Source organism: Microcaecilia unicolor, chromosome 2 (assembly GCF_901765095.1).
Source record: "Microcaecilia unicolor chromosome 2, aMicUni1.1, whole genome shotgun sequence".
NCBI classification, from domain to species: Eukaryota; Metazoa; Chordata; class Amphibia; order Gymnophiona; family Siphonopidae; genus Microcaecilia; species Microcaecilia unicolor.
In genome coordinates, this window is record NC_044032.1 from 328461942 (window position 1) to 328477544 (window position 15603).

General features: G+C 50.7%; 1 protein-coding gene across 3 annotated transcripts in view; it reads left to right on the top strand.

Moving 5' to 3' along the window:
• RNF38 (ring finger protein 38) overlaps positions 1-15603 on the top strand; it is a 348251-nt gene that overhangs the window by 115190 nt on the left and 217458 nt on the right. The window lies entirely within an intron of this gene.

Genomic DNA, 15603 nt, shown 5'->3' on the forward strand with positions numbered 1-15603 from the left:
CGAGGATGGCATGAGAGGAGAGAAAATCAAGGCAGCGGCTATGAACGGCCAGGAACAGGTGGTGCATTTCGAGGAGGAAAGAAGATGGGCGGTTTTCTCTTCGGTGATATCAGGAAAAGAGGAGAAGGAGGCCTGGGTTGGTTGGTTGAGGAAGTGGGTTAAAGGGTGAAGAGGAGGAGATGGTTTGGTGGTGAATTCGAGGTTGATCTTCTGCACCTTGTCGCAGAAGTAATCAGCCAGTGATTAAGGAGAGAGTGAGGGGGTGGGAGTGGAGGGCACTTTGAGGAGGGAGTTAAAGGTGGCGAAGAGACGACGAGGGTTAGAGCTGAGGGAATTAGTCAATTGGGTGTAATAGTCCTGTTTGGCGAGGAATAGGGAGGACTGGAAGGAGGATAGCATGCATTTGTAATGAATGAAATCTGTATGGGTGCGAGATTTCCTCCAGAGGCGTTCAGCCGATTGGGTGCAGGAGCGAAGGTATCTGGTGCAAGGGGTCAGCCAGGGCTGGGGATTAGTACGCCTTGTGGGACGGGAGATGGATGGTGCAAGGGTGTCCAGTGCAGAGGAGAGAGTGGCATTGTAAGTGGAGACAGCCTTGTCGACAGACTCGGAGGACATGATGGAAGGGAGGAGATTAGAAATACTAGAGGATAAGGTGGGAGGAGTCGACAGCCTGGAGATTCCTGGAAGTAGTGGTTAGTGTTGGGCAGGACTGAGGGGGAGGGTGATGAAGTGTGAAAGTGATCAGGTGATGGTCAGAGAGAGGAAGAGCTGAGGCACAGAAATTGGAGGGTGAGCAGGTAGAGGAGAGGACGAGGTCAAGACAGTGGCCAGATTGGTGAGTAGGGGTGGTGGAGCTCAGTTGGAGGTTGAAGGAGGAGGTTAGAGTCAGGAACTGAGAAGCATAAGAGTCGGATGGGTCATCAGTGTGTATGTTAAAGTCTCCAAGAATGAGGGATGGGGGTGAGGACTCAAGAATAATGGAGAGCCAGGCATCGAAGGAGGGGAGGGACTTATCAGGGGGGCGGTAAATGACTGCAACTTTGAGTGGCAGCGGGTAGAATAGACGGATGGAGTGTGCTTCAAAGGATGAGAAGCAGTGAGACTGTGGTAGGAGGAGAGGTTGAAAACTGCAGGAGGGTGAAAGTAGTAACCCGACACCGCCACCGCGGCCAACTGGGCGGGGAGAATGGGAGAAGAGATAACCTCCATGGCATAGGGCCGCTACTGAGGCAGAGTCGTTGGGGGTGAGCCAGGTTTCAGTTAGGGCGAGCAGTTGAAGGGAACGGGAGATGAAGAGATCATGGGTGAAGGAAAGTTTGTTGCAGGCCGAGTGGGCATTCCACAGGGCACACAAGAAGGGGAGGGAGGAGGGGGGGAGGAGGGGAATAGAGATGAGATTGGAGACATTGCGGAAACTTTTGCAAGGATAGGACGAGGACAGGTGTGGGGGACCTGGGTTGGGATTGATGTCTCCCATGGATAGCAGGAGAAGGAGCAAGAGAGTGCAGAGGAGGGTGGGGGAGGTAGGGCGACGAAGGCGACAAAGACAGGATGTGCTTAGGAGGAATGGGGAAGGGTTCATGGCAGGAAAGAGGTGTTGAAGGTTGAGAGCTAGGAAGGAGGAGGAGGACAGTAGAGATGGTGTGGGGGATGGGGTGGGTAGGGTATTGCAGTAGTGAGCAGGACGGGAGAGGACATGGATGGGCAGTGAGTTCGTGCGGTATACAGCGGTGGGGGGAGGGGGAATAGATTAGGAAGGGACAGGGTAATGAAGAGAATGTGTATGGGGGCCATAAGTAGTGACTGAGGTGTTTACGGGTGCATATGTAGTGATGGTGGTTTGACAGGCAGATTGGCAGGTGGGGAGGTAGGTAGAGGGGCTGGCAGGGGGGTAGGTAGGTTGATGGGGGGCAAGCAGGCAGGTAGGTTGCTGGGTTGGGGGGCAGGCAGGCAGGTAGATGGGCTGGGAGGCGGGCAGGTTGAAGGGTGAGCAGTCAGTCAGGAGAATGGTGGGCTGGTAAGGCGGCAGGCGGGGAGGCAGGTAAGTAGTTGTGCAGGCTAGGAGGCAGGCAGGTTGTTGATGGGCAGACAAACAGGCAAGTTGAAGGGCTGACAAGCAGGCAGGTTGGTTGATTGGCTAGCAGGCAGGCAGGAACAGGTGAGTGCGGTGAAGAGCACAGCAGTGGGGCTGGAGCAAACTGGAATAATATGGAGCAGAAGAGAGCAGAGCAGCAGGATTGGAGCAAGCTGGAACAAGCTGGATCAGATGGACTGGAACGAGCTGGGTCAGGCGGACTGGAACAAGCAGGAGCAGACGGACTGGGACGAGCTGGGTCAGGCGGACTGGTACAAGCTGGAGCAGATGGACTGGAACAAGCAGGGAGAAGCTGGATCGGCAGACTGGAACAAGCAGGGAGAAGCTGGATTAGGCGGACAGTAACAAGCTGGAGAAGCTGGATCAGGCGGACTGGAACAAGCTGGAGCAGATGGACTGGAACAGGCAGGGAGAAGCTGGATCAGGCGGACTAACAAGCTGGGGCCGATGGACTGGGACAAGCAGGGAGAAGCTGGATCAGGCGGACTGAAACACAAGGCTTAAGAGCATGAGTAGCAGGTTGGATTTCGCTTCAGGAGATGGTTATCCCATCCATTCGTTCCCGATTTCGTGCCATATGGCTGGCGGCGTGGAGGGTAGTTGAGTCTTTGGGTCACACTCATGGTTTCGCACTGGATACAGGAGAAGAGGTTCAGGAGTCCTCTGCTGAAGCGACAGGCTGCATGGGAGTACCGAGCAGTTCAGGACTTGTGTGATATGTCTGTGCTCAGCAGCAGTGTGCCAGGTTCTTGTGCTGATCGGTGAACTCAGCAGCTCAGCAGTCTCAGGGAGACAGGTTCTTCCGCTGGACTCGTTTACTTCTGGGATGCAGTAGTCTCTCGGACAGTTCCCGCTTTTATGCTCTTATGCTCTTTGTCTTCCCCACGTGTTGTGCAGTGGTCTCTCTGAGTCTTGGTCACGGGCCTCTCCGCTTAGCGTGGTGCCGATGGGTGCAGCACTGGTCACCGTCCAATCCATCACTGGGGCAGCAGCGCTCTGACTTGGCGTCTCCGCCACTCCTCCGCTCCGATCAGTTCGGCGGCAGGCTGCTTCCACCGCTCTCCAGATGAGAGCCACTCAACTCTGGATCGCCGTCCACTACGCTGTAGCCCGGCGAACTGGCACCATGGGCGCCCTCAGGCGGATCTCCGATCTGGTGGCGCAGTGATCTCAATCAGAGTGCTGGCGCTTTGGGCTACCTTTCGGGTCGGCTCAGGTGTTCTTCGTTGATCGAATTTCCCTTTCTGCTCCGGTTCACTCCTGGGCCGTTCCAGCCGGGGAGCGGGTTGGCGGTGTGTAAGTTCTCGGATACAGCTAGGTGCCCGATGTGCGGCTGGAATTGGGCTCTCTATTCAAGGGATTCTGTGTTCAGGGACCGTCCAAAGGTCCAAGCTGGGGTTGGTAGGACGTTTGCTACGTTGGGAGTGCTGGGGCAGCCGATTTTCGATGGTGCCCTGCAGAGCTCCTTGCAGTGCATCCTTTCAGTCGGCCACCTTTTATAAACCCCAGAAAAGAGTTCCAGAACACATAAAGTCCACACTCTCTGTTCATTAATGCATCATACATCCACTTCTGAACTCTCATCCCCCGTAATCTCACATCACTCATACCTTTACTCACAGAAATATGTATACCATATGTCTTCGTGTCTTAATATTGCCCTTTAAGCTTTCCATTGTTTCCTTCCAATGTTTCAATATTTGTGTTCCATTGTTATATTCCTCAACGATACTTCGATTGTCTCGCATAACTCTGCACAATGTAATCCATAACCAAGTTGTAACAAATTGTATTTCCACTATTCATATCATATTGTAAGCCACACTGAGCCCGCAAAAAGGTGGGAAAATGTGGGATACAAATGCAATTAAATAAATAAATAAATAACTATTCATTGAGTGAAAAAGTGTTTCCTCCTATTTGTTTTAAAGCTATTTCCGTGTAACTTCCTTGAGTGTCCCCTGGTCTTTGTACTTTTGAAATGAGTAAAAAATCGATCTACTTGTTCTACACCACTCAGGATTTTGTAGACCTCAATCATATCTCCCATCATCCATCTCTTTATCAAGCTGAAGAGCCCCAACCTCTTTAGCCTTTCCTCATACGAGAGGAGTTCCATCCCCTTTATCATTTTGGTTCTTCTTTCACCTTTTGTAATTCCACTATATCTTTTTTGAGATTCGGTGACCAGAACTGAACGCAGTACTGAAGTGCAGTCGCATCATGGAGTGATACAGAGGCATTATAGTATTTTCAGTCTTATTCACCATCTCTTTCCTAATAATTCCTAGCATTCTGTTTGCTTTTTTGGTCTCCTCCACACACTGAGCAGAAGATTTCAACGTATTATCTACAATGACACCGAGATCCTTTTCTTGACCGCTGACCCCCAAGGTGGACCCTAGCATCAGGTAACTGTGATTTGGATTATTTTTTCCAATGTGCATCACCTTGAATTTGTCCACATTAAATTTTATCTGCCATTTGGATGCCCAGTCTTCCAATTTCCTAAGGTCTTCCTGCAATATTTCACAGTCCTCACGTGTTTTAACAACCTTGAGTAGTTTTGTATCATCTGCAAATTTAATATCCTCACTCATTCCGATTTCCATATCATTTATAAATATGTTAAATAGCACCGGTCCCAGTACTGATCCTTTTGGCAGTCCACTGTTGACCCTCCTCCATTGAGAAAAATGACCATTTAACCCTACCCTCTGTTCTCTGGCCAATAACCAATTCCTAATCCATACCAGAACCTTTCCTCCTATCCTATGACTCACTGATTTTCTTAGGAGTCTCTCATGAGGAACTTTATCAAAAGCTTTCTGAAAATCTAGATACACTGTATCAACCGGTTCACCTTTATCCACATGTTTATTCATACCTTCAAATAAATGAAGCAAATTGATGAGACAAGACATCCCTCGGCTGAACCCATCTTGACTCTGTTCCATTAAACCATGTTTCTCTACGTGTTCTGTAATTTTATTCTTTATAATTTATTCTTTATAATAGTTTTCAGTATTTTGCCCAGCACTGACATCAGGCTCGCCGGTCTGTAATTTCCCAGATCATCCCTAGAATCCTTTTTAAAAATCGGCATCACTTTGGCCACTCTCCAATCTTAGGTACCACGAATGATTTTAATAACAGGTTACATATTACGAACAGCAGATCAGCAGTTTCATGCTTTAGTTCTTTGAGTACTCTTGGATGTATGCCATCCGGTCCAGGTAATTTACTACTCTTTAATTTGGCTCTGTACATCTTCCAGGTTCACTGAGATTTCATTTAGTTCCTCCTCCTCATCACCCTTGAAAACCATTTCCTATATAGGCAGATCTCTTACACCTTCTTCCATAAAGACAGAAGCAAAGAATTCAATTTCTCCGCTATGGCCTTGTCCTCCCTGAGTTCCCCTTTTGCTCCTCCATGATGTAACAGTCTCACGGATTCCCTCGCAGGCTTTCTGCTTCTAATGTACCTGAAAATGTTACTGTGAGTTTTAGCCTCTGCAGCAAGTTTCTCTTCATAATCTCTTTTAGCCTTCTTTATTAATGCTTTGCATCTGACTTGCTTCTTATTTTCTTCATTTGGGTCCTTTTTCCATTCTTTGAAGGACAATCTTTTGGCTGTAATAGCCTTTTACTTCACCTTTTAACCGTGTGCAGTCTTCCGTTTTATCTTCTTTCCTCCTTTTCAAACAAGTGGAATACATCTGAACTGGACTTCCAAGATGGCATTTTTGAATAACGTCTACACCTGATTTAGTGTCCTAACCTTAGTAGCCAGTCCTTTTAGTTTCTTTTTAACCATTGCGGGTTCATCCCAGATAGTAGCTCAAACTTGATCATACTATGATCACTGTTCCCCAGGGGTCCCAACACCACCACCTCTTGCACTATGAATGCCACCAAGGACCAGATCCAGAATGGCGCTCTCTCATCGGTTCCTGGACCAGTTGCTCCAAAAAGCAGTCGTTTATTACATGTGGAAATTTTATCTCCCTGGCACTCCCTGGTATAACATTTATCCATTCAATATTGGGGAATTGCAGTCACCCATTGTTATAGCGTTGCCCAATTTGCCAGCTTTCCTGATCTCTGTAAACGTTTCTTCATCTGTCTGTTTGTTCTGTCCAGGCGGATGGTAGTACAGCCCTACAAGAATACTCCTTCCCTTCACACATGGAATTTCTGTCCATATTGATTCCACGCTGCTATTTGTTTCATGTAGAATATTTTATTTGACTCAATTCTGTTTTTAATATATACAGGCTTATTTTTGAAAGTGATCGCCGGCCATTTCCCGACATAAATCGGGAGATGGCCGGCGATCTCTCAAAAGCGGCGAAATCGGTATAATCAAAAGCGGCTTTTTTGACAGCATCGCTGCTTTCCGTCGCTTTGCCGGCGAAAGTTCAAGGGGGCTTGTCGGCGGCGTAGCGAAGGCGGGACATGGGCGGGCATGGGCGTGGCTACCAGATGGCCGGCTTTCGCAGATAATGGGGGGGGGGGGGGGTAAACGGCTTTAAGCAGTATTTCGCCAGGTTTACTTGGTCCTTTTATTTTCACGACCATGTCTCAAAAAGGTGCACCAACTCACCAGATGACCACCGGAGGGAATGGGGGATGACCTCCCCATACTCCCCCAGTGGTCACCAACCCCCTCCCACACTAAAAAAATAAAAATAAAAACCATTTTTTGCCAGCCTGTATGCCAGCCTCAAATGTCATACCCAGCTCCCTGACAGCAGTATGCAAGTCCCTGGAGCAGTTTTTTAATGGGTGCAGTGCACTTCAGGCAGGCAGACCCACGTCCATCCCCCCCCCCCCTACCTGTTCCACTTGTGGTGGTAAATGTTAACCCCTCCAAACCCCCCCCCCCAAACCCACTGTACCCACATGTAGGTGCCCCCTTCACCCATAAGGGCTATGGTAATGGTGTAGAGTTGTGGGGAGTGGGTTTTGGGGGGCTCAGCACCCAAGGTAAGGGAGCTATGCACCTGCGAGCTATTTGTGTATTTTTAAAAAATGTTTAGAAGTGCCCCCTAGGGTGCCCGGTTGGTGTCCTCGCATGTGAGGGGGACCAGTGCACTACAAATGCTGGCTCCTTCCATGACCAAATGCCTTGGATTTCGCCGGGTTTCAGATGGCCGGCATTTTTTTCCATTATTGCTGAAGAACAAAACCTGTGATCTCAAACCCTCCGAACTCTGGCATTTGGCCGGGCTAAACCGTATTATCGGGGAAAAAAGATGGCCGGCCATCTTTTTCGATAATACGGTTCCGGCCAGCAGTTGCGCCACCGCCAAAATAGTTCGCCGGCGACGTTCAATTATGCCCCTCATAGTGAACCCCCCACCAATTTGATCCTCTCTATCATTGCAATACAATTTGTACCCTGTTAACACGGTGTCCCATTTATTGTCCTCTTTCCACCAAGTCTCCGAGATGCCTATTTTATCTTCCTCATGATTTAGTGCTATACTAGCCGTTGAGCCCGTAAAAACGGGTTGGTATTGAGGTTTTCCTCCCCCCGCAGTCACCACCGCTCCCCTCCCCCCCGTGAAGTCGCCACCGCTCCCCCCCCCCCTCGAAGTCGTCGCCGCCACCCCTCCACCTGGCCCGGGCCCTCGCTTCACTTCTGAACTTACAGATCCATTCGCCGAACGCAGCAATGCACATCAGCTGAGCTGCCCCTTCCTTCTCTGCCTGTGTGTGTCCCGCCCTCGCTGACGTTACGTCACAGGAGGGCGGGGCCACAGGCAAAGAAGGAAGGGCTCACTGCAGCTCAGCTGATGTGCGTTGCTGCGTTCGGCGAATGGATGTGTAAGTTCAGAAGGGAAGAGAGGGCCCGGGCTGGGTGGAGGGGTGGCGGCGGCGACTCCGAGTGGGGGGGGGGAGCGGTAGCAACCTCGGCAGCGCAGTTTCCCTCTCTGTCCCGCCCCCCCCCCCCCCGTCATCACTTATTGACGCGGGGGCGGGACAGAGAGGGAAGTCTCTACTGCGCATTTGCGAGTGAGTACGGTCACTCGCCGTTTATATGTTTGATGCTCTAACTCTCCCATCTTATTTTTTAGGCGTCTATCATTTGTATACAGGCACTTGAAATTGTGTTCTTTCCTTTGATCTACAAGCTGCTTAGAAGTTGAAGGGGATAATGTGCATCCTTTATCCTGTTCTCTCATTAAACACACCTGGGCTTACTTTCAGCATTGTTGAAACCTCTAAACTGGGATTCCCTAAATGTCCTGGTGACTAAACTAGTCCTCCTGTGCCTTCTAGAGACTATCTGTTAATGCTTAGGTACAATGTTCAAGTTTTAAAACTAGGAGGAAAAGAATATGGAGATTAGTTGATAGTTTGCTTTTTTATATTTTTATTCTGCCTATCTATCACTAACCTACAATTCCTTCTTTAAACCCCAATCTTTAAGTTCCCAAAGCAGAATAATGTTCATTTCTCCGAGGACAAGCAGGCTGCTTGTTCTCACGATCGGGTGACGTCAGACAGCAGCCCCAGGATCGGAAGATCTTCCTAGCAACAAGTTTTGCTAGCCCTCGCGTGCACATGCACACCGCGCATGGGCGACCATCTTCCCGCCCGTAGTGCGAGCGTGCCCCTCAGTCTTCTTTTTTCCGCGGCTCAGGACGGCTGTTTACGGTGGTTCTGTGCCCCAAGGAGACCCCTCGCGCGTTTTTCGCCGCTTTTTTTCCTTTTCGTAAAGTGTTCGGAGTAGTTCCGATCGTGTTCTCGTTAAAAAAACAAAAACTTTTCCTGTGTTTCTTAGTTTTGTCCCGTTAAGTTTTCTTTCGTTCGTCGGAAGCGGCCTTTTCGGCCGCCCATATGGGTTTTTCCCTGTTTTGGTGTTCTCTTTTTGGCATCATCGCGAATTTTGATTTCGCTGGCGTGATTTTTCCGCACATGTCATCGAAGACTGCCAGTGGCTTCAAGAAGTGCACGCAGTGCAGCTGGATGATTTCGCTCACTGATAGGCACGTTTCGTGTCTTCAGTGTCTGGGGGCTGGTCATCGTCCCCAAGCCTGTACTCTCTGTCTTCTGTTGAAGAAGAGGACCCAGGCAGCGAGATTGGCTCAGTGGAGCCTTTTGTTCGGAGTGTCGTCCGGTACTTCGACGCCCGCGGTACCGAGGTCAACGGAGGTATCAATGTCATTGGAAGGTGCATTGTCATCGGGAGCGCAGGTGAGGGCTGTTCATTCCCTTGCTGGTAGCGGTGAGCCCTCTAGTCGATCTCCACCTGCCTCGAAGGCTCATGCGGTACAGGCCCCCCGGGATCGACCTGTTTCGGACCCGACCCTGAGGAGGCGTTTGGATTCAACGTCCTCCTCTTCGGTACCGGGAGGTTCCGGTGACGTGCTTCGAGCGAAGGCAAAGAAGCATCGTCATCGGTCGCCTTCCCGTCACAGTACCGAGAGCTCCGGGACGCTGAAGGATTCGGCACCCGCTAAGCGTCGACGCCGGGAGGACCGCTCGCCCTCCATACAAGAGGTGTCGATGTGCTCTGCTCCGGACAGCCCGGTACCGCCTCCATGCCCCAGGCAGATTCTGAGCTCATCGCCTGTACCGGCCCTACTGCCTTCCTTGACAGCCGCTTTGAACGAGAGCCTCCGTGCCATCCTTCCAGGGATCCTGGAACAGCTGCTCTGCCCGACCGCTCCGGTACCAGGGGTGCTTGCGCCTTCGGTGCCGTTGAGAGAGGCGGCAGCTGGCACCTCGCCCGTGGTGAGGTCTCCGGTCCCGGTACCGCTTGCGGTGCCGGCCTCGGCGACCTCCCAGGCTGACTCCCCGACGACGTCAATGGAGGGAGCTTCATCGCCGCCGGTGCGGGAGTCTTCCTCTCAGTGTGTCCACCGTGGCCAGGTTTCCACAGAGTTGAGACGGGCTTGGCTTCGGACTGCAGTTCATGAACTGGTGTCCGATACCGATGGTGAGGCCTTGTGGGAAGCAGAGGAGGACACGAGATAGTACTCTGACGAGGAGTCTTGCGGTCTCCCCTCTGATCCTACTCCCTCTCCTGAGAGGCAGCTTTCTCCCCCCGAGAGTCTGCCTTTCGCGGCCTTTGTCCGGGAAATGTCTACGGCCATTCCCTTCCCTGTGGTTACGGAGGATGAGCCAAGGGCCGAGATGTTTGAGCTTTTGGACTATCCTTCGCCACCTAAGGAATCGTCCACTGTACCCATGCACCATGTCCTCAAACAGACATTGCTGGCGAACTGGGCGAAGCCGTATCTAATCCCCACATTCCCAAGAAAATTGAATCCCAGTATTCAAGAGTTCTAGGGAGTACGCTTCGGCGCCCCCGGGCTGTGACTCTAGAACCTTGGATTCTTTTAGGCGGAAGGCCTACCATTCTGCAATGCTCATGTCCAAAATCCAGTCATACCAGCTCTATACGAGCATTCATATGCGGAACAATGTGCGGCAGTTGGCGGACTTGGTGTACAAGCTCCCTTCTGAGCAGGCCAAGCCTTTTCAGCAGGTGGTCAGGTAGCTGAAGGCGTGTCGTAAATTCCTGGCCAGGGGTGTTTACGATTCTTTTGATGTCGCCTCCAGGGCGGCTGCTCAAGGTGTGGTGATGCACAGGCTCTCATGGCTGCGTGCCCCCGACCTGGAGAATAGACTCCAGCAGCGGATTGCGGATGCTCCTTGCCGGGGGGATAATATTTTTGGAGAAAAGGTCGAACAGGTGGTAGAGCAACTCCACCAGCGGGACACCGCTTTCAACAAATTCTCCCACCGGACGCCTTCAGCCTCTACATCTACTGGTAGATGTTTTTATGGGGAAAGGAGGACTGTTACCTATTGTTCTAATAAGCGTAGGTACAATCCTCCCTCTCGCCAGCCTGCTGCTCAGGCTAAGCCCCAGCGCGCTTGTTCCCATCAACAGCGTGCGCCTCAACAGGCCCCGGCAGCTCCCCAGCAAAAGCAAGGGACGGGCTTTTGACTGGCTCCAGGAGAGCATAGCTGAAATCAAAGTGTCCATGCCGGACGATCTGCCGGTCGGGGGAAGGTTAAAATTTTTTCACCAAAAGTGGCCTCTCATAACCTCCGACCAGTGGGCTCTCCAAATAGTCTGGCTGGGATACTCCCTCAATTTGATCTCAAAACCTCCAAATTGACTGCCGGGAGCTCAGTCCTTCAGCTTCCGCCACAAGCAGGTACTTGCAGAGGAACTCTCCGCCCTTCTCGGCGCCAATGCGGTCGAGCCTGTGCCACCGGGGCAGGAAGGGTTATGATTCTATTCCAGGTACTTCTTTGTGGAAAAGAACTACTACTACTACTATTTAGCATTTCTATAGCGCTACAAGGCGTACGCAGCGCTGCACAAATATAGAAGAAAGACAGTCCCTGCTCAAAGAGCTTACAATCTAATAGACAAAAAATAAAGTAATCAAATCAATTAATGTGTACAGGAAGGAGGAGAGGAGGGTAGGTGGAGGCGAGTGGTTACAAGTGGTTATGAGTCAAAAGCAATGTTAAAGAGGTGGGCTTTCAGTCTAGATTTAAAGGTGGCCAAGGATGGGGCAAGACGTAGGGGCTCAGGAAGTTTATTCCAGGCGTAGGGTGCAGCGAGACAGAAGGCGCGAAGTCTGGAGTTGGCAGTAGTGGAGAAGGGAACAGATAAGAAGGATTTATCCATGGAGCGGAGTGCACGGGAAGGGGTGTAGGGAAGGACGAGTGTGGAGAGATACTGGGGAGCAGCAGAGTGAGTACATTTATAGGTTAGTAGAAGAAGTTTGAACAGGATGCGAAAACGGATAGGGAGCCAGTGAAGCGACTTGAGGAGAGGGGTAGTATGAGTAAAGCGACCCTGGCGGAAGACGAGACGGGCAGTAGAGTTTTGAACCGATTGGAGAGGGAAGAGGTGACTAAGTGGGAGGCCAGCAAGAAGCAGATTGCAGTAGTCTAAGCGAGAGGTGACAAGGGTGTGGATGAGGATTTTGGTAGAGTGCTCGGAAAGAAAGGGGCGGATTTTACGGATGTTGTAAAGAAAGAAACGACAGGTCTTGGCGATCTGCTGGATATGAGCAGAGAAGGAGAGCGAAGAGTCAAAGATGACCCCAAGGTTTCGAGCTGAGGAGACAGGGAGAATGAGAGAGCCATCAACAGAAATAGAAAACGTGGGGAGGGGATGCGTCCCATCCTAGACCTAAGGGCCCTGAACAAATATGTGGTCCGAGAAAAGTTCAGGATGCTTTCCCTGGGCACCCTTCTTCCCATGATTTAGAAAAATGATTGGCTATGCTCTCTGGATTTAAAGGACGCTTACACTCACATCCCGATACTGCCAGCTCACAGGCAGTATCTTCGATTCCGTCTGGGAACACGGCATTTTCAGTATTGTGTGCTACCCTTTGGTCTTGTCTCTGCGCCCAGGGTGTTTACAAAATGCCTGGCTGTCGTAGTGGCGTCTCTGCGCAGACTGGGAGTGCACGTGTTCCCTTATCTTGACGATTGGCTGGTAAAGAACACCTCGGAGGCAGGAGTTCTACAGTCCATGCAGATGACTATTCAACTCCTGGAGCTACTAGGGTTTGTGATAAATTATCCAAAGTCCCACCTTCTTCCAGTCCAAAGACTCGAATTCATAGGAGCTCTGCTAGACTCCCAGAAGGCTCATGCCTACCTTCCTGAGGCGAGGACAATCTCCTGTCCCTTGTTTCCTGGGTACGAGCGTCTCAGCAGATCACAGCTCGGCAGATGTTGAGACTTCTCAGCCACATGGCCTCCACAGTTCATGTGACTCCCATGGCCCGTCTTCACATGAGATCAGCTCAATGGACCCTAGCTTCCCAGTGGTATCAAGCTGCGGGGGATCTGGAAGACGTGATCCAGTTGTCCACAGTACATTGGTGGACAGTTCACTCCAATTTGACCGTGGGACGACCCTTTCAAATTCCTCAGCCACAAAAAGTGCTGACTACGGATGCGTCTCTCCTGGGGTGGGGAGCTCATGTCGATGGGCTTCACACCCAGGGATGCTGGTCCCTCCAGGAGACAGGTTTTCAGATCAACCTCCTGGAGTTACGAGCGGTCTGGAACGCGCTAAAGGCTTTCAGAGATCGGCCATCCAACCAAATTATCCAAATTCAGACAGACAATCAGGTTGCTATGTATTACATCAACAAGCAGGGGGCACCGGATCTCGCCCCCTGTGTCAGGAAGCCATTGGGATGTGGCTTTGGACTCGCCATCATGGCATGTTACTCCAAGCCACATATCTGGCAGGCGTAAACAACAGTCTGGCCGACAGGTTGAGCAGGATAATGCAACCTCACTAGTGGTCCCTCAATTCGAAAGTTGTCCGCAAGATCTTCCAAGCCTGGTACCCTTGGTAGATCTTTTTGCCACTCAGACCAATCACAAAGTCCCTCAGTTCTGTTCCAGACTTCAGGCCCACGGCAGACTAGCGTCAGATGCCTTTCTCCTTCATTGGGGGAAAGGCCTCCTGTATGCGTATCCTCCCATACCCTTGGTAAGGAAGATTTTGCTGAAACTCAAGCAAGATCGTGAAACCATGTTTCTGATCGCTCCCGTCTGGCAGCGTCATATCTGGTTCCCTCTTCTTCTGGAGTTATCCTCCGAAGAACCATGGAGATTGGAATGTTTTCCAACCCTCATCACTCAGAACGAGGGGGCGCTTCTGCATCCCAGCATCCAGTCTCTGGCTCTCACGGCCTGGATGTTGAGAGCGTAGACTTTGCCTCCTTAGGTCTCTCTGAGGGTGTCTCCCGAGTCCTGCTTGCTTCCAGCAAAGATTCCACGAAGAGGTGTTATTCGTTCAAATGGAAGAGGTTTGCCGTCTGGTGTGACAGCAAGGCCATAGATCCTTGTTCTTGTCCTACACGGACCCTGCTTGAATACCTTCTGCACTTGTCCGAGTCTGGTCTCAAGACCAACTCTGTAAGAGTTCATCTTAGCGCAATTAGTGCTTTTCATTATCGTGTAGAGGGTAAGCCTATCTATGGACAGCCTTTAGTTGTTCGCTTAATGAGAGGTTTGCTTTTGTCAAAGCCCCCTGTCAAACTTCCACCAGTGTCATGGGATCTCAATGTCATTCTCACCCAGCTGATGAAACCTCCTTTTGAGTCACTGAATTCTTGCCATCTGAAGTACTTGACCTGGAAGGTCATTTTCTTGGTGGCAGTCACTTCAGCTCGTAGAGTCAGTGAGTTTCATGCCTTGGTAGCTCATGCTCCTTATGCCAAATTTCATCATAACAGAGTAGTCCTCCGCACTCACCCTAAGTTCTTGCCGAAGGTGGTGTCGGAGTTCCATCTGAACCAGTCAGTTGTCTTGCCAACATTCTTTCCCTGTCCTCATACCCGCCCTGCTGAACGTTAATTGCACACATTGGACTGCAAGCGAGCATTGGCCTTCTATCTGGAGCGGAGAAGCCCACACAGACAGTCCGCCCAAATGTTTGTTTCTTTGGATCCTAATAGAAGGGCTGTTGGCATCATCTCAAAATTGGCTAGCAGATTGCATTTCCTTCACATACGTCAATGCTGGGCTGACTCTTGAGGGTCATGTCACGGCTCACAGTGTTCGAGTCATGGCAGCGTCAGTGGCCCACTTGAAGTCAGCCACTATTGAAGAGATCTGCAAGGCTGCGACGTGGTCTTCGGTCCACACATTCACATCTCATTACTGCCTTCAGCAGGATACCCGACGCGACAGTCGGTTCGGGCATTCGGTGCTGCAGAATCTGTTTGGGGTTTAGATTCCAACTCCACCCTCCTAGGCCCATTTTTATTCTGTTCCAGGCTGCACTCTCAGTTAGTTGTTGTTGTTTAGGTCAGTCTCAGTTATGTCCTCGCCATTGCGAGGCCCAATTGACCAATGTTTGTTGTTTTGAGTGAGCCTGGGGGCTAGGGATACCCCAATCGTGAGAACAAGCAGCCTGCTTGTCCTTGGAGAAAGCGAGGTTACTAACCTGTAGCAGGTATTCTCCGAGGACAGCAGGCTGATTGTTCTCACAAACCTGCCCTCCTCCCCTTTGGAGTTGTGTCTTCCGTTGTCTTTTGCTTTCTATTTGACTGAGGGGCACGCTCGTGCTACGGGTGGAAAGACGGTCGCGCATGTTCGGGTGTGCATGTGCACGCGAGGGCTAGCAAAACGTTGCTAGGAAGATCTTCCGATCCTGGGGCTGCCGTCGGACGTCACCCAATCGTGAGAACAATCAGTCTGCTGTCCTTGGAGAATACCTGCTACAGGTTAGTAACCTCGCTTTACCAGAGAAATGCCCTTTTCTCTCAGAACGTCTCGGAAAGTTTGAGAAATAGTACTGCATTTTCTGACTAGCAGGATTGAATCAGCCACACAGGTGGGTGATATCATTTGAAGGCACTAAGAGGGAATGTCTCTCCCAGAGCTCAGAGCTAGTCTAAAGTTATGTGGACAAGCCCTTTCCATGTGCATAGGCCTCCTGAGTCTCCTCAGTTGTATTTTTTTTCCATCTCACAAATGGATATGAAA